Below are 18717 nucleotides of genomic sequence, written 5' to 3'. Positions count from 1 at the left end.
AAAGACTGGAGATGAAAAAATACAGTCCCATTTTTCTTTAAAGAGCCAAAAATTGGATTCTTTCAGGTATAGAACAATGCATCTTGTTGTCAATCTCAAGAGAGATTATTAAAAGGAAATGTTGAATGAATGAAAGATGTCTAAGCACTTAATGAAGAACATGATATTCATAGAGAACCTATATAAATCTCCTAATAGCAAGGCAGACTATTTCTACTTTTTATTGAATTACTAGATTGGTAAATTTTACATGACCAGGGAAAACTGGATGCCGTGTGTCTAGATAGAGTTCAATTGCCTGTGTATTTACTGTGAAAAAGAATGATGGAAACACTTTTTCTCTACTGTCTTAGGTATGGTGACTGCAGAGCCTGTGAATTAAACTAAAAAAATGACAGATTAAGAAGAGAAAAGGTATACAATTTTTATTAATATATTATGTGGACAGGAGTTCACAGAAAAGAGGTGAAACTCAGAGTGCCTAGACTTGGGCATTTATATACCATTATCTACCAAGTTGAAGTGACTAGGAAATAAATGGAGTAATTAATGGAACATAAGGGTTATTTTAGTAAGGTCTGTTCATGCAAACTTGCCATGGTGTGGATTGTTCTCTTGCTGATTTAGGGTGTGGGGGGCATGGGGAGGGGGGCAACACTTTCGCAAAGGGAAATTTATGCCTTGCTCTGCTTTTAGGCAGGTAAGAGGAGGGCAGAGAATGTTTTATGCATCCATGGATCATTAATTGCTTTAGGCTCAAAATAACTCTTATACCAAAGTGGCATATTTTGGGGTGACATATTATGATCACTTTTATTACCAAAGATCTTAAAGCAGTGATTCTCTAACCTTTTGGTCTCAGGCTTTTATCCTGTTAATATTTATTGAGAATAACAGATCTTTGATTTATGTGGGTTATATTTATCAGTATTTATAGTATTAGAAGTTAAAATTGAGCAAAACAAGTGTTAATTCATTTAAAATAATAAACCCATTTATATTGCCTTATTTTATGAAAATAAGTATATTTTTAAAAATAGTGACAAATGCCTTCTTTCACATTTTTGCAAATGTCTTTAATGTTTGACTTTATAGGAGAGAACCAAATTCTCACATCTGCTTCTGCACTCAATTTGTTGTGACATAGAAAAAATTATGCTGCAATAGAATACTGTGTCTATAGCACATTTGTCCACTTTCTCAGATTCTGATTCTGTGGGAAATATTTACCATTCTGTAGGCAGTTATAGGTAGCTGAAAGATGTACAAATGCTATCTTTTCTGGTAGAGGTTCAAATGTTTGTTCCTGAATTCTGTGGAAGAAATAGTTTTGTCTCCATTTGCAATTAGTTTCAATAATCCTTTACTCCATATCAATTTTGACTGTTTTGACTTTTTCTCTGAACCAGTTTCCTCATACCTTTGGTTCTTTCAGTGAATGAGTAGAATAAAATCTTAAATGCATGATCACTTCATATTCAAAAGAGAGTAGTTATTTCACCTTTTAAAAAGTATATTTAAACAGTGAAATCACTTGTTATGTAGGTTTGGAAAACTCCACTGTACATTCTTGAGAGAATGAGAGTGAAAAAGAACATTAATTATTTGGTATTAACAAGAGTGTCGTTTTAAACTTGCAGACCCCAAAAAGAACTTAGAGACCCAAAGATAGCTCAGAATCATATTTTGAGAACTACTGCTTCACAAGTTTGAGAAGAGCAGTCTCATTTATCACAGCCAACACAAAGATTTCCCAAAATGATGTGAGAAATCCAAATCAGTCTAATAGAAAAGTTTAAAGAAACTGAATAATGCATTTAGCAAAGAAAATTTAAGAGAACATGATATATTATTATTCAAATATTTAAGAGACTTAACATAGAAGACTGACATCTTTCATACAAAGATGGAGTTTGATTTCTTTCCCTTTGAATTCAGAGGATATTGAGTTATTTGCTTCTCATGAATAGATTGAGGAGTAAGTGACACTGAATGACTTACACAGCTAGGTCATACAAGGTGATAAAGCTTGCCAGATCATCTCCTTAGACATCATTCTTGGGACCTAGCCACTATGTTCTAAGGAAAAAAGGAAGCTCATTCATGTGGAAAGACCACATGTAATGTTCTGGCCACCAGCTCAGGCTAAGGTCTAAATCAACAGTAACATGAATCACTAGACAGACATCTGAGAAAACACACTTCAGCATCAGTTTGGAACCCCTCCAGCTGAAGCCAAGTAGAACAGAGACAAGTTGATGACTGTGAAGTTCTGACCAATGTGCAAATCCATGATCAAGATTATATTGTTTTAGCCACTAAGATTTGTGGGTAACTTGGTATGAAGCAAGAAATATCCAGAACAATGAACATTACTTCTTGAAGGGTTATCACTAAATTTTTAGTGACAGTTATATGGAGACCAATTTTGGTTGACTATATGAAAGATTCTTACAATGAAAATATATTGAAAAAATAGAGTCATAGAATGAATATGTTTAATATTGGTAGAATTTTGCCTTAAGATAACCATGTTCATTCTTTTATTTTCCAGATAAGGAAATATGAACACAGCAAGGTTAACTATTTCATTCCTCTTCTCTTTAATGGCTCAGTGAGAGCTAGAACCAAGGAATCCTGAATCTTAATCAACTTTGTTTTCCACTACACCATCTTCACTGGGAAGTCTTAGTTTCGCTACCTCTGTAGCTCCTTAAAGAGCAGTACTTCCCACTTGTCAGGAGTGTAGTATACAGGAGTATGAAGATGGTTGGGCCTTTTGACTGGATGATATACAAAGACATTTTCAAAACTAAGGTGTTATACTTCTATAACCTAAAAAAGACATATGTTTGTAGACTTACAGGAAGTAAGTATCATTCCTATGGCACACCATGTAAACCTTTCTGTAGCCCTGTCTCTCAGACTAGTAAGTCATGTTTTTAGAATAATTTTAAATATTATAGCATTTCAGTGGTTATTTATCCCTCAAAGATCCTGAAAATTGCATCATGCATTTATGTACTCACTCTACATGAGTACCTAATCATTTATGATTCATTTCCTCTGATATTTACTAAGAGCCCAGATGAGCTCTTGTTTCATACATTTAGTACACTAAGGCTATTAATTTCATCCCATCCATCCTAAATTCTTCCACTTTTTCATCTTATTCAACTTTTATACATATTCACTTTTCCTTTAAGCTGATTTTTACATGTTTGAGAAAGATAATAATTATATTGCTATTTTCATTAAATCATAGATCAATTACTAGAAAACACTGAAAGGAGTAGAATGGAAATATATCATTTCATAGAAAGATGTAGGGATTTTTTTTTTACAAGGCTACATTCATGAACTGGAAATATTTAAACAGTTACTAAGTGGAACAAATGATTTATTTTTCCATTATTGTAGCTAAAGTATATGAATTGCTTAAGGGAAAAAAAAATCAAAGCAAATATTTTCCAGAAGAAAGAGCACTTTAGTGTTAACTGCTATTTCTATATAAAATTTTGAGGGAAGCAATCCTGGGTAGTGATTGACAGAGCAGATCTGTGAACAGACTGGCTGGGTTCATATCTCACTGAGTTCATTTCTTCATTGTCTTACCTAGGATGAGTTACAAACCTCATTCTACTTTCTTCTTGTGTAAATGGGGATGATCATAATTGTACCAACTTCATAGGAATGTCACAGTGGATAAAGCAGTTACTATTTCAAACAGTACTTAGAACAATGCTTTGCCATATGGTTTGTGCTGTTATAGGCTTTTATTGGTGAAAATATGGGCATGTAATAATGCTTTGGGTATTCTCTTCTTTCTTGTGATTCATCACAAAGTTCAGTGTTGTAGATTTACATGACATTTTCTTTGGAAATTGTTGAGTAAATGGCTATAGAATTAATTTAGGAATAACAATAATCTGTTTATTTTTCTTTCTATTTCAAATCCTCTAAAATTTTGGAACTCAGATAGCTTACCACCATCACAGAACTACGTAAACTTAATCTATACTGTCCATTTGATTTTAATGTAGTTCAATTTAACGTTCACTTTGGAATTTTTGCTTTGGAGATCTTATGAAACTTTTTTTCACTCCAGGGGTGGAGATATGCTCCTAAATTTTTGCTACACTTCTAATATTACCTTTCATTCATTTGTAATCCATCTGAATTTAAATATTTTGTGTGGTGTAAAGTAGTCATCTTATTTTCTATTATCCATATAATTAGCCAGTTCTAATTATATCCATATCTTACTATATATAGATTATAACTTATTATAACCATATAATTCATTCTCCCAACACCATATATTAAGTCATCCATATAAGAAAGTGTTTATATCTTTATCACATAACAAGTGTCTATTTGACCTTGAGTCTATATCTGAACTCTTGAATGTAATCCATTGGTCTGCTTCTTTTTCTTTACCTGTGCCTTGCCACACTTTTTGCTTTTATAAATTTACTAAGCAATATGTAACACATAGGATGGTGAACTACCAAGCTATAGAGTGTAATGAGAAACCCCTTCTAAAACAAACACAAGTAAAAGAAACGCACCCACTGAGAAGTGAAAAAAGGCAAGAACAAAGTGGGTGAATGGAAAGCAATAATCAGCAAACATTAGTCCTGAAATGGAAAGCTTATTAATTCTCCAAGTGAAACTATTGTATAATTACAAGCCTAAGCTCCATGAGACTGACCGCATGTTACATTTCAGACAGCTGTTTTAGCCCATTTACAATCTATTTAAGATACTAGCTTAAATTACCAATGCAAAACTTGATCATTAGCAGTAAACCCTGAAGAATTAGACATTATAACATGGAAATTTTCAATGTGTCCAGGATGCCCTTGTGTCACACTGACAGGCGGACTATGTAGAGCATGTCATCCTCACCTTTCTCAGGCTGGGTTGTAGACCTGCGATAAGAAAGGGGGTGAATGAAGACTTTGACAAAAGGAACTAAATCACTTTAAAAATGTAAATAACCAAAAAGCTGGTTCAAATTTGACACATTTTTGTCTATACCGTGTTATCTCCAGAAAACATTTTGAAATGTACCCTTTTTATTTGGCTGTTAATATTATAGTCATCTTTTATCCTAAACTTTCTTTAAAATTTTGGAAGGATTTGAGGAAGACCAATTAATCAATGCCATAGTGGATAATAATTTATGACCAGAGTAAAAATAAGAATGTGTATGTTCAATATGTTCCCATTCCCACTGTTGACCAGATTTTTTTTTCTTTTTCTTGGAATGATTCCAAACATCTTGCTGGCAAAGAGGGTGTATTTTTTGAGATAGCAAAGTTGTTTATTGAGCCACTGACTTCAGTCAGCATCAGTAACTCTTACAGTACAAGGAAAATTGGAAAGAAAAAGGCTTAGTGTAAATCTTTGAATATGGAGTAATCCATTAGCTGGTTCAGCAAGTTACAGAAAAAGGCTCAGAATGTGAATACATTGTATATGGAGTGTGTTTTGTGTCTGTTCCTTTTGAAATATATGGGCTAGTCACTTGTTTTCCAAGCATTTTTATTATGGTACCACATTTGTACCCAGGTATTTTGATAGTATTGCTGGCATAGCACCCTAAGCCAAAATAAAAGATGCATGTAGATGGATTTTTTTTCCCTGAGTTCTTCTACTTTTACCCTTCAAGATACCTGGTTCAAATACTCAATCATATTTTATTACCTTTGTTTCCAAATCATAAATTATTTCACAAATACCACATTATTGAATAAGATAGTATCTTAGTCCTTTGGTGAGTAATAGTACCTTTGTACTGCTGGGATTTATGTTACTCTTTTCAGCAAGAGCTACTGTAGGATGGTGAAATGAACAGTATTAAAGTTGGCAGGCTGAAAGCTGCTATGTGTGTCTAATGTCTGAAAAAGTCTGCTTTTATGCAAATATAAACTGGCTGTGAAGCTTGTAATTCTGGAATCCAAACAGCTAGCATGTGTCCTCTGTATGACCCAATGTGATTTGAAAGACAGAGTGGAGACAACGGGTGGAGAGGGCAAGGATTGAGGACGAAAATATTAATGTTATTTGTAGATATTTGTTAAAGGTCACTGCCTTTTAAAGAAAGAGATTCAGCAATGGAGCTGCTGCTAAATTACCATCTTAGAAATGAAAGAATAGAGAACTGTTGTTATTATTTTTCTATAGCAACAATAAGGGCTAATTAATATCTAACACTGCCTTTGGTATCGAGTAAATAGATGATTTTATTTTATCAAGGAGTGTGAATACCAACAGTGCTCCTTTTGTGAGAAGTAATATCAAAGGACAGGAGGAGAGCTGTGCCTGATGGCTCTGACCTGTAAAAAAGGTCTGTTGCAATCTGAGAGTTGATACCGAAGGATTTGAACCACACTAAAGAGGTTACTTGGCCCCCATTAACAGCTGATGTAAGAATCACTAACTATCTCTTTATATATTTCTGTACTGGATAGATAATGTTTCGCCTGTCCAGTACTCTCCATCTTCTAGAATTCCCTTTATCTATTAACGGTTCTCTCAGTAAAGGCCATGTTTCTATGACTCCATCTCCTAAGCACCAACAGGCCCAATGAAGGGGAAAACCTGACCAAAGCTGGTAAAAACTGAGTTCTCTGATTCCTGGCTGAAGTCATTGGTCCAGGCTTGGGAACTTGCCCATACCAGATTAATAAGGATTAAGTCTGCCTCCAAGATGTGAAACCTTAAGATGAAAAACACAGAAAAATGTAAAAACCATGGTTTTTACTATAGAGAGGAAAGCTTTATAATTTATATATACTGAGTAAAATAATATAGACAAATGGTAGCTCAGTTAATATATGGAGTCCTTCAAGCTCTGTCTCTAGGTGTTCCTAAACCTCAACTGTACCTCTGACTTTCTTAGGTATTGGATGTTCATCTATACCTTATATTTCTTGAGCTAAAATACTCTCCATTTTGTCTAATTAATTTACCCTGGGATTTGACACTTGCAACCAGGAACCCTGACTAATATAATTGCCAAGGTCAGTGATTGTCAGGTATCCTGGAGATTGTCAGGTATCCAGTTGTTGCATACTAACTGGTGTTAATAAAAATATAAAAAGTGGTGTATATAAAAAATAGCCGTACTAGATTTGAGTCAAGAATTGACCCAAATTTATTTTTTAAAAACATATTTACATAAATGATATTTCAAGGGTTAAATAATGTTAAAGGGCTTTTAATACTTAAGTGACACAAATTAACACAGGCTCAGTTTTAATCCTTTTATACATCAAATAGAAAATATTAAATCATTCATCACTCTTTTTATTCTAGATCACCAAAACCTTTGTAGATTTTCTATATATAATAGAGCAAACTTAAATAACCACTAAGTAAAAACAAGTATGACAAGTTAAAAATGGAGAGAGTCGAAGAGGGGGTGGAAGATGGCGGTGTGAGTAGAGCAGCGGAAATCTCCTCCCAAAACCACATATATCTATGAAAATATAACAAAGACAACCCTTCCTAGAATAAAGACCAGAAGACACAGGACAATATCCAGACCACATCTGCACCTGAGAGAACCCAGCGCCTCGCAAAGGGGGTAAGATACAAGCCCCGGCCCCGCGGGAGCCGAGCGCCCCTCCCCCCAGCTCCCGGCGGGAGAAGAGCAGGCAGAGTGGGAGGGAGACGGAGCCCAGGGCTGCCGAACACCCAGCCCCAGCCATCCGGGCCAGAGTGCAGACAAAGTACATGCGCAGGGGGCCCTGGATACGAGGAAAACAGGGCAGCAAGAACGGTGAGCAGGTACCGGAGGCCTGGCGCTGGAGGACACCAGAAAAGCGAGCGACCACTTTTTTTTTTGCTGTTTTGTTTTGGCGAGCACTTTTTGGAAGTCTTAAAGAGATAGGGACCCCAATACTAGGGAAACAGAGCAGCAAGACTGGTGAGCAGATGCCTGAGGCTGGCGCCGGAGAATAAAGAAAAATGAGTGGCCACCCTTTTTTTTTTTTTTTAATTTAAATTTTTTTTTTTTTTTTTTTTTGGTGGTCGTTTTGTTTTGGCGGGTGCTTTTTGGAAGTCTTAAAGGGGCAGGGCGGGCCACTTAATCCAGAGGTAGGGAATCCGGGGATCTCTGGGCACCCTAACCCCTGGGCTGCAGGGAGCAGGGAGGCCCCTTACGGAGATAAATAGCCTCCCAGCAGCTCCTGCTCCAAGGCGACTCCACCATCTTGGAGTAGCTGCCCGAGCCAGGCCACGCCCACAGCAACAGCAGAGATTAACTCCATAGCAGCCGGGCAGGAAGCAGGAACCCTGTCTGCGCGCAGCTGCACAGCACAAGCCACTAGAGGTCGCTGTTCTCCCAGGAGAGGAGGGCCACAAACGAACAAGAAGGGAAGTCCTTCCAGCCGTCACTCTTTCCAGTTCTGCAAACTATTCCTATCACCATGAAAAGGCAAAGCTACAGGCAGACAAAGATCACAGAGACAACACCAGAGAAGGAGACAGACCTAACCAGTCTTCCTGACAAAGAATTCAAAATAAGAATCATAAACATGCTGACAGAGATGCAGAGAAATACGCAAGAGAAATGGGATGAAGTCCGGAGGGAGATCACAGATGCCAGAAAGGAGATCACAGAAATGAAACAAACTCTGGAAGGGTTTATAAGCAGAATGGATAGGATGCAAGAGGCCATTGATGGAATTGAAACCAGAGAACAGGAACGCATAGAAGCTGACATAGAGAGAGACAAAAGGATCTCCAGGAATGAAACAATATTAAGAGAACTGTGTGACCAATCCAAAGGGAACAATATCTGTATTATAGGGGTTCCAGAAGAAGAAGAGAGAGGAAAAGGGATGGAAAGTATCTTAGAAGAAATAATTGCTGAAAACTTCCCCAAATTGGGGGAGGAAATGATCGAACAGACCACGGAAATACACAGAACCCCCAACAGAAAGGATCCAAGAAGGACAACACCAAGACACATAATATTTAAAATGGCAAAGATCAAGGACAAGGAAAGAGTGTTAAAGGCAGCTAGAGAGAAAAAGGTCAACTATAAAGGAAAACCCATCAGGCTAACATCAGATTTCTCAACAGAAACCCTACAGGCCAGAAGAGAATGGCATGATATATTTAATACAATGAAACAGAAGGGCCTTGAACCAAGGATACTGTATACTGTATCCAGCACGACTATCATTCAAATATGACGGTGGGATTAAACAATTCCCAGACAAACAAAAGCTGAGGGAATTTGCTTTCCACAAACCACCTCTACAGAACATCTTACAGGGACTGCTCTAGATGGGAGCACTCCTAGAAAGAGCACAGCACAAAACACCAAATATATGAAGAATCGAGGAGGAGGAATAAGAAGGGAGAGAAGAAAAGAATCTCCAGACAGTGTATATAACAGCTCAATAAGCGAGCTAAGTTAGGCAGTAAGATACTAAAGAGGCTAACCTTGAACCTTTGGTAACCACGAATTTAAAGCCTGCAATGGCAATAAGTACATATCTTTCAATAGTCACCCTAAATGTTAATGGGCTGAATGCACCAATCAAAAGACACAGAGTAATAGAATGGATAAAAAAGCAAGACACATCCATATGCTGCTTACAAGAAACTCACCTCAAACCCAAAGACATGTACAGACTAAAAGTCAAGGGATGGAGAAACATATTTCAAGCAAACAACAGCGAGAAGAAAGCAGGGGTTGCAGTACTAATATCAGACAAAATAGACTTCAAAACAAAGAAAGTAACAAGAGATAAAGAAGGACACTACATAATGATAAAGGGCTCAGTCAAACAAGAGGATATAACCATTCTAAATATATATACACCCAACACAGGACCAGCAGTATATGTGAAACAAATACTAACAGAACTAAAGGGGGAAATAGACTGCAATGCATTCATTCTAGGAGATTCAACACACCACTCACCCCAAAGGATAGATCCACTGGGCAGAAAATAACTAAGGACATGGAAGCACTGAACAACACAGTAGAGCAGATGGACCTAATAGACATCTATAGAACTCTACATCCAAAAGCAACAGGATATACATTCTTCTCAAGTGCACATGGAACATTCTCCAGAATAGACCACATACTAGGCCACCAAAAGAGCCTCAGAAAATTCAAAAAGATTGAAATCCTACCAACCAACTTTTCAGACCACAAAGGCATAAAACTAGAAATAAACTGTACAAAGAAAGCAAAGAGGCTCACAAACACATGGAGGCTTAACAACACGCTCCTAAATAATCAATGGATCAATGACCAAATCAAAATGGAGATCCAGCAATATATGGAAACAAATGACAACAACAACACTAAGCACCAACTTCTGTGGGACTAGCAAAAGCAGTCTTAAGAGGAAAGTATACAGCAATCCAAGAATATTTAAAAAAGGAAGAACAATCCCAAATGAATGGTCTAATGTCACAATTATCAAAATTGGTAAAAGAAGAACAGATGAGGCCTAAGGTCAGCAGAAGGAGGGACATAATAAAGATCAGAGAAGAAATAAATAAAATTGAGAAGAATAAAACAATGGAAAACAATCAATGAAACCAAGAGCTGGTTCGTTGAGAAAACAAACGAAATAGATATGCCTCTAGCCAGACTTATTAAGAGGAAAAGAGAGTCAACACAAATCAACAGTATCAGAAACGAAAAAGGAAATATCATGACGGACCCCACAGAAATACAAAGAATTATTAGAGAATACTATGAATACCTATATGCTAACAAGCTGGGAAACCTAGGAGAAATGGACAATTTCCTAGAAAAATACAACCTTCCAAGACCAATGCAAAAAGAAACAGACAATCTAAACAGACCAATTACCAGCAACGAAATTGAAGCGGTAATCAAAAAACTACCAAAGAACAAAACTCCTGGGCCAGATGGATTTACCTCGGAATTTTATCAGACATACAGGGAAGTCATAATACCCATTCTCCTTAGAGTTTTCCAAAAAATAGAGGAGGAGGGGATACTCCCAAACTCATTCTATGAAGCTAACATCACCCTAATACCAAAACCAGGCAAAGACCCCACCAAAAAAGAAAACTACAGACCAATATCCCTGATGAACGTAGATGCAAAAATACTCAACAAAATATTAGCAAACCGAATTGAAAAATACATCAAAAGGATCGTACACCGTGACCAAGTGGGATTCATCCCAGGGATGCAAGGATGGTACAACATTCGAAAGTCCATCAACATCATCCAGCACATCAACAAAAAGAAAGACAAAAACCACAGGATCATCTCCATAGATGCTGAAAAAGCATTTGACAAAGTTCAACATCCATTCATGATAAAAACTCTCAGAAAAATGGGAATAGAGGGCAAGTACCGCAACATAATAAAGGCCATCTATGATAAACCCACAGCCAACATTATACCGAACAGCGAGAAGCTGAAAGCATTTCCTCTGAGATCGGGAACTAGACAGGGATGCCCACTCTCCCCACTGTTATTTAACATAGTACTGGAGGTCCTAGGCACGGCAATCAGACAAAACAAAGAAATACAAGGAATCCAGATTGGCAAAGAAGAATTTAAACTGTCACTATTTGTAGATGACATGATACTGTACATTAAAAACCCTAAAGACTCCACCCCAGAACTACTAGAACTGATATTGGAATACAGCAAAGTTGCAGGATACAAAAGCAACACACAGAAATCTGTGGCTTTCCTATATACCAACAATGAACCAACAGAAAGAGAAATCAGGAAAACAACTCCATTCACAATTGCATCAAAAAAAATAACATACCTAGGAATAAACCTAACCAAAGAAGTGAACGACTTATACTCTGAAAACTACAGGTCACTCTTAAGAGAAATTAAAGGGGACACTAACAGATGGAAACTCATCCCATGCTCGTGGCTAGGAGGAATTAATATCGTCAAAATGGCCAGCCTGCCCAAAGCAATATACAGATTTGATGCAATCCCTATGAAACTACCAGCAACATTCTTCAATGAACTGGAACAAATAATTCAAAAATTCATATGGAAACACCAAAGACCCCGAATAGCCAAAGCAATCCTGAGAAAGAAGAATAAAGTAGGGGAGATCTCACTCCCCAACTTCAAGCTCTACTATAAAGCCATAGTAATCAAGACAATTTGGTACTGGCACAAGAGCAGAGCCACAGACCAATGGAACAGACTAGAGAATCCAGACATTAACCCAGACATATATGGTCAATTAATATTTGATAAAGGAGCCATGGACATACAATGGCGAAATGACAGTCTCTTCAACAGATGGTGCTGGCAAAACTGGACAGCTACATGTAGGAGAATGAAACTGGACTATTGTCTAACCCCATATACAAAAGTAAACTCAAAATGGATCAAAGACCTGAATGTAAGTCATGAAACCATTAAACTCTTGGAAGAAAACATAGGCAAAAACCTCTTAGACATAAACATGAGTGACCTCTTCTTGAACATATCTCCCTGGGCAAGGAAAACAACAGCAAGAATGAACAAGTGGGACTATATTGAAAAGCTTCTGTACAGCAAAAGACACCATCAATAGAACAAAAAGGAACCCTACAGTGTGGGAGAATATATTTGAAAATGACACATCCGATAAAGACTTGACGTCCAGAATATATAAAGAGCTCACACGCCTCAACAAACAAAAAACAAATAACCCAATTAAAAAATGGGCAGAGGAACTGAACAGACAGTTCTCCAAAAAAGAAATACAGATGGCCAACAGACACATGAAAAGATGCTCCACATCGCTAATTATCAGAGAAATGCAAATTAAAACTACAATGAGGTATCACCTCACACCAGTAAGGATGGCTGCCATCCAAAAGACAAACAACAACAAATGTTGGCGAAGCTGTGGAGAAAGGGGAACCCTCCTACACTGCTGGTGGGAATGTAAGTTAGTTCAACCATTGTGGAAAGCAGTATGGAGGTACATCAAAATGTTCAAAACAGACTTACCATTTAACCCAGGAATTGCACTCCTAGGAATTTACCCTAAGAATGCAGCAATCAAGTATGAGAAAGATCAGTGCACCCCTATGTTTATCGCAGCACTATTTACAATAGCCAAGAATTGGAAGCAACCTAAATGTCCATCAGTAGATGAATGGATAAAGAAGCTGTGGTACATATACACAATGGAATACTACTCAGCCATAAGAAAAGGGCAAATCCAACCATTTACAGCAACATGGATGGAGCTGGAGGGTATTATGCTCAGTGAAACAAGCCAAGCGGAGAAAGAGAAATACCAAATGATTTCACTTATCTGTGGAATATAAGAACAAAGGAAAAACTGGAGGAACAAAACTGCAGCAGAATCACAGAACTCAAGAATGGACTAACAGGTACTAAAGGGAAAGGGACTGGGGAGGATGGGTGGGTAGGGAGAGATAAGGTGGGGGAGAAATAGGGGGGTATTAAGATTAGCATGCATGGGGGGGGTAGGAGAAAAGGGAGGGCTGTACAACACAGAGAAGGCAAGCAGTGATTCTACAACATTTTGCTACGCTGATGGACAGTGACTGTAAAGGGGTTTATAGGGGGGACCTGGTATAGGGGAGAGCCTAGTAAACATAATATTCGTCATGTAAGTGTAGATTAGTGATACCAAAAAAAAAAAAAAAGGGCAGTTCCTGTGTGGTAACCTCCAGTGAGTTCTACACAAGGGTATAAAGGGCATATAAAAGTGTAGGCAAAGGATCTGTTTGTGTTTATACAGAGGATCAAAGCTTAATTGGGCTACCCCGAAAACGAACTAAGATACGATATGAAAAAGAACTTCCACCATCAGCACTCTCGGGAAGACTCATGCCAGAAGATGATCATCAAAAAATTCCAACAAAGATCCACGCACTGCTACAGCTGTAGATGCACTCATCCCACCAGTTCCTGGACTTGCCATGGGAATGAGGAAGGAGATATCTCAGCTGGCCTGTGCATACAGTAAAACAACAAATTTGGCTGGATCTATACTGTTGGAACTCAACCAAGAATTAGGAGAAGTGCAAATTGTAGCGCTCCAAAGTCTTACAACTACAGACTATTTATTGTTAAAAGAACATAAGGGATGTGAACATTCCCCAGGAATGGGTTGTTTTAATTTGTCTGATTTCTCTCGGACTGTTCAAGTTCAGTTGGACAACATCCACCATATCATAGATAAGTTTTCACAAATGCCTAAGGTGCCTAACTGGTTTTCTTGGTTTCACTGGAGATGGCTGGTAATTACAGATATGCTTTGGTTATGTAACTATACTCCTATTATGTTAATGTGTGTACACAATTTAAGTAGTAGCTTAAAACCTATACATGCTGAAGTTACTCTACAAGAAGATATGTCAAAGAAATAATCAATCTTCCCATGTTTTCTTTCGCCTGCTACTTCTATAGCTTTTCTTCTTCCTTCCTAATTACAACCCTTAAATAGAATTCGTGCCTCATATCAAATTTACCGAGTATCATAATTCTTCCAAGTGGTAAAGATACCTCAAGACAAATGCTGGGCATAGAAGCTACAGGGCATAAATATGCAAAGAAATAAAAAGCTAACCATTTCAAACAATAAGGCTTCTCTCTCACTTACCAACTTTACATTTCCCTGTATGGCCCCGGAAGATGACTGGTTAGCCAGAGACGGGTAAGATTCCTCAAGGGAGGAACAACCTAAGACAGGCACAGTCGCAGGGGGGTCATCAGGTGAGAAATTGGGGATCAACAGAGGTGAGGCTTAGAACCTCAGCCCCCCTGTTCTGAGAGAAATCTTCTGCATACGTGGATGTTTTATTGCCCTTGTCTAGATTGGATTAACACATAGTCTACAGGCACACACCTGATCATCTACATTTGCTCTCTTACAGCACTAAATCATGTTTTCTACCTTTATCTTGTATCTACCTACCACTTCAGCATTTTATTAAAAATAATAATAATAAAGAGAGAAATGTGGTATCCACATATAAATCAAGTATAAAAATCAAATGAGTATTCATATTTGAACTGACTGTTCAGAGTTCATAATGCATGAGCAAAACCGAAAGTTTCTGTGATGACTGCCCTTGTACTGTTCACTATGTAACTTATTCACTATGTAAGAATTTGTTCTCCATGTAAGAACTTGTTTGTTATGCTTCAGAAGATTGGAGACTGACGAAAATTAGGCTTGGGGTGGATTAATGATTGTGCATTGAGCATTGACTCCCCTATACAGAATTTTATTGTTGTTAACTACCATTTGATCAATAAATATGAGAGATGCCCTCACACACAAAAAAAATAAATAAATAAAGTACACACTTCCAATGGTAAAATAAATAAGTAACCGGGATGTAATGTATAGCATAAGGAATATAGTCAAGATATTGTAACAGCTTGGTATGGTGATAGCTGGTACCTAGAATTGTCATGTATATAAATGTTGAATCACTATGTTGTACACCTGAAACTAATGTAATGTAATACTGTGTGTCAACTACCCTTCAATAAAAAAATAATTATCTACAAAAAAAAAAAAAAATGGAGGGAGTCAAATTGCTTATCTCTTCGCAGAGCAAGTTCTGTGGCATTTTTCCCTGCTCTTGTTCAGATTCACTGATACAGCTGCTACCATGTAGCAAGTGCTGAAAACAAAACTCATAGTCTAGTGGATGAATGGAATAATGAAATCAAACAGCACAGAGAGAGATTAGAGAAGAACACTTACCTATCAATCAGGGTTATATTGTGAAAATGAAAGGAATTCAGATTCAGAAAAGTGTCTTGGAAAGAGAAAAGTATTAAATGTACGCTAGGTCAGCTGAAGCCTTCCACCCTCCCAGTGCCACTCATCATATGTGTGTCGATTTGGAATCTTTATATGCACTGTGGTCCTTTGTTTCCTGTTCTCTCTCTTCTTCAACTCTTTATAGACAGACCCACTGATATCCCATATGCAGATTCAGCCTATCCAATTTTCCTGAATTAATCCCAACTGACCCAGAATATATTCCCACAGCAGCCATACCATCCTCTCCTTAATTCCAACCTAACCCAATGGGGCTTTGAATTGTTATATTCCTACACTTATCGTTAAGGGTCCAGGCATTATTTATCTCCCAAGTGTCCCTTGCTGTTGATTTCTGTAAAACAGATACAGTGCTATATATCCTGTGGGACTACTATAATTATTAATTTTAAAAATGGAGAGAAAATTCTTAGGCAAATGACTCTCATTCAATATCTGTGTTTATTATTTTTACTTGTGATAGCTAGACTTATTATTGTCTTCTTCCTATTGTCATTACTATTATTTGCAGGCATTATCTTCCAGGGACTAATGATGGGTGCCTCTGTATCACCCAAATAATGTTCTAGTCCTTGCATCAATGTTCAGGATTGATAGTCCTGTTATATTCCCCCACCTTAGTCCATTAGTCCAACAATTCATTTGTTCAGTTAATATTTTTCAAAAAGAAGCAGGAAAATGGAGGCTTAGGTTAAAGATAAGAAATGAGGCAATGGGGTTGTTAACCAGTTCAGCCTTGGTAGAGAAGGATGTAAACAGGATGGCTATAGCCACACATAATAATAAAGGAAAGAGTCTTTATTCCTGAAATGGAGTAAAAAGAACCAAAGGAAAGAGGTCAGAGTATTTTACTAGATTTTCCAAGCAAATAATTATAACCCCTGTCCTTGAGAAGTATATTATATAGGAAGAAAGATTACATATAAACATACAGTGTAATACATGGCCCAAGTAGTATATATGTAAGAATAGTAACACTAACAGCTAATATTTATGAACATGTATTATATGTGAAGCACCCTTCCCAGTCCAGTGGGGACCTGGAGCTGCTCTTATCTGCACATGTGAGTCAATCTGGCATACATATATTCAGCTCCACTTTCAGTCATGTCATGGACCTACGAACCACGTCCTTTTTTTTATTAACCTGGAGATTTGGTGGTTAAACACTTACCAGACTACCACAGCCTAAATAATTTAAGCCCATCATTTTATTGTCTCATTTCTGACTTAGTCCCACAATGAAAGTATTAGTATTATCCCTTTTTTTTTTTTTTTACAGATGAGTTGTTTCAGAGTTTTCATGACTTACCTAAACAAGTTACTGTTCAAGCCAAATTTTGAATTCAGTCTAATTTCAGAGTCTGCAACTCTAAACATAATAGAGCCAAGGATGGCTAGGTATGGAGGTGTGACCTTACCTAAAAAGTTTCACAAAAGATGTGTTGAATTTTGTGTTGAACAGCAATAAGAATGAGCTGCAAAAATATGGGGAAGCTTAGAAGCAGGGTGTTCTATTTCTGATTTTGCTGTAAATGAGAAAGGAGCAGGAAAGAAGAAATATCTTACTTAGATCCTTTCGCACTATATGATTGACCTACTTTTAGCTTTTCTCCAGTTGCATTACCATGCATTAAAAAGCTCTGTTTCTATCCTTCTTCTCACTAACTAATTGGAAGAAAGTAATTCCTTTCTTCCAATTATCCAGGCCAATATCTTGGGGTTAATCTTGACATTTTTCTTTCCTTCAGGTGCCCATTCAGTTAATCAACAAATATGAACTCTACTTTGAAGACCTACCTGGAGTCTAACCACTTTCTACAGACCTCCAGTGCTGTGACCCTCACCCAGCTATTATCATGCCTTACCTACAATAGTCTCCTTACTAGCCTCCTTGATTTCATTCTTGTCCTGTAGAAATTTTGCTTCACAAAATATCCAATAAAGTAAAATCATGTCATTCCTCTACTTAAAAATCTGTAATGGCATTCTGTCTCCCCCAGAATAAAATCCTAAATACTTACAATGGTTAGGTTTCAGCAGAACCACACTGGCTGAGCTATTTGAACTTGAACAATGTAAGAAGACCAAATTTCTTCTATATAACTGGGGCAATGAGAAGTATGTCTAAAATTCAAGGGAAGGTGTACTGAGAATGGAAGAAGGCTAAACATAGATGTAGTAAGCAAAGTCCTACAAACAGTGATCTCAGCTCAATCTTAAAAGGCTAATCTATAGAAAGAATATATCACCCCTTTAAAGTTGTCTGGATTAAGGTGTAAAAGCATTGAGAATTTATACCTTCACATTATATTGTGAAAATGAAAGGAATTCAGATTCAAGAAAGTGTCTTGGAAAGAGAAGGTATTAAATGTAATTAATGACCATAATAATTGTTAAAAATTTGTGCCTCAAGGAACCTAAGTTCTAAGTAATTTCTCACTCAATTTGTGCAAGTAGAGCAAGTTAACATTCTAGGTACAACCCTATGAGAAAGAGATGCAGGCTTTAGCTATTGGAATCAGAGTGAATAAAATTGGCAAAGTGATCTCAGGGAATGTATGTGATGCACAGACAGTATCTGCTACAATCCACCCATTTCAACAGAGAGATACATTCATCCTTCACATTAAGTCTACTGTACTGATTCTTTCGGGTGGTGCCTGGTAACATTTCTAGAGAAAATAAAGACTCGAAAGATTATCAGGTTAAGCTATGGCTTCTAATGCTGTAGGTAATCCTAAAGTTTAGATAACATTCATCGTCTGTCACCTTTCTCTCACCATTGGCCAACTCTTCTGCTACTTGAGGTTAGTTAAATGATGGATGACTTTACCTGACTTGAATTCTATTTCCTCACAATGATCAGAGCCAATTACCACTGCCAACATGGTGA

General features: G+C 37.2%; 1 long non-coding RNA gene across 1 annotated transcript; it reads left to right on the top strand.

Annotated features, from left to right (window-relative positions):
• The first annotated feature begins 353 nt into the window (after nucleotides 1-353).
• Nucleotides 354-17781, top strand: LOC130682500 (uncharacterized). Its single transcript, XR_008995712.1, has 2 exons — nucleotides 354-414; nucleotides 17573-17781. It is a non-coding gene; the product is annotated as an uncharacterized LOC130682500 (long non-coding RNA).
• Nucleotides 17782-18717: the final 936 nt, after the last annotated feature.

The sequence above is a fragment of the Manis pentadactyla genome, chromosome 1, assembly GCF_030020395.1.
Source record: "Manis pentadactyla isolate mManPen7 chromosome 1, mManPen7.hap1, whole genome shotgun sequence".
In the NCBI taxonomy this organism is placed as follows: domain Eukaryota; kingdom Metazoa; phylum Chordata; class Mammalia; order Pholidota; family Manidae; genus Manis; species Manis pentadactyla.
Note: the sequence above shows the minus strand (reverse complement) of the source record. Positions and strands in the feature narration are given on the sequence as shown.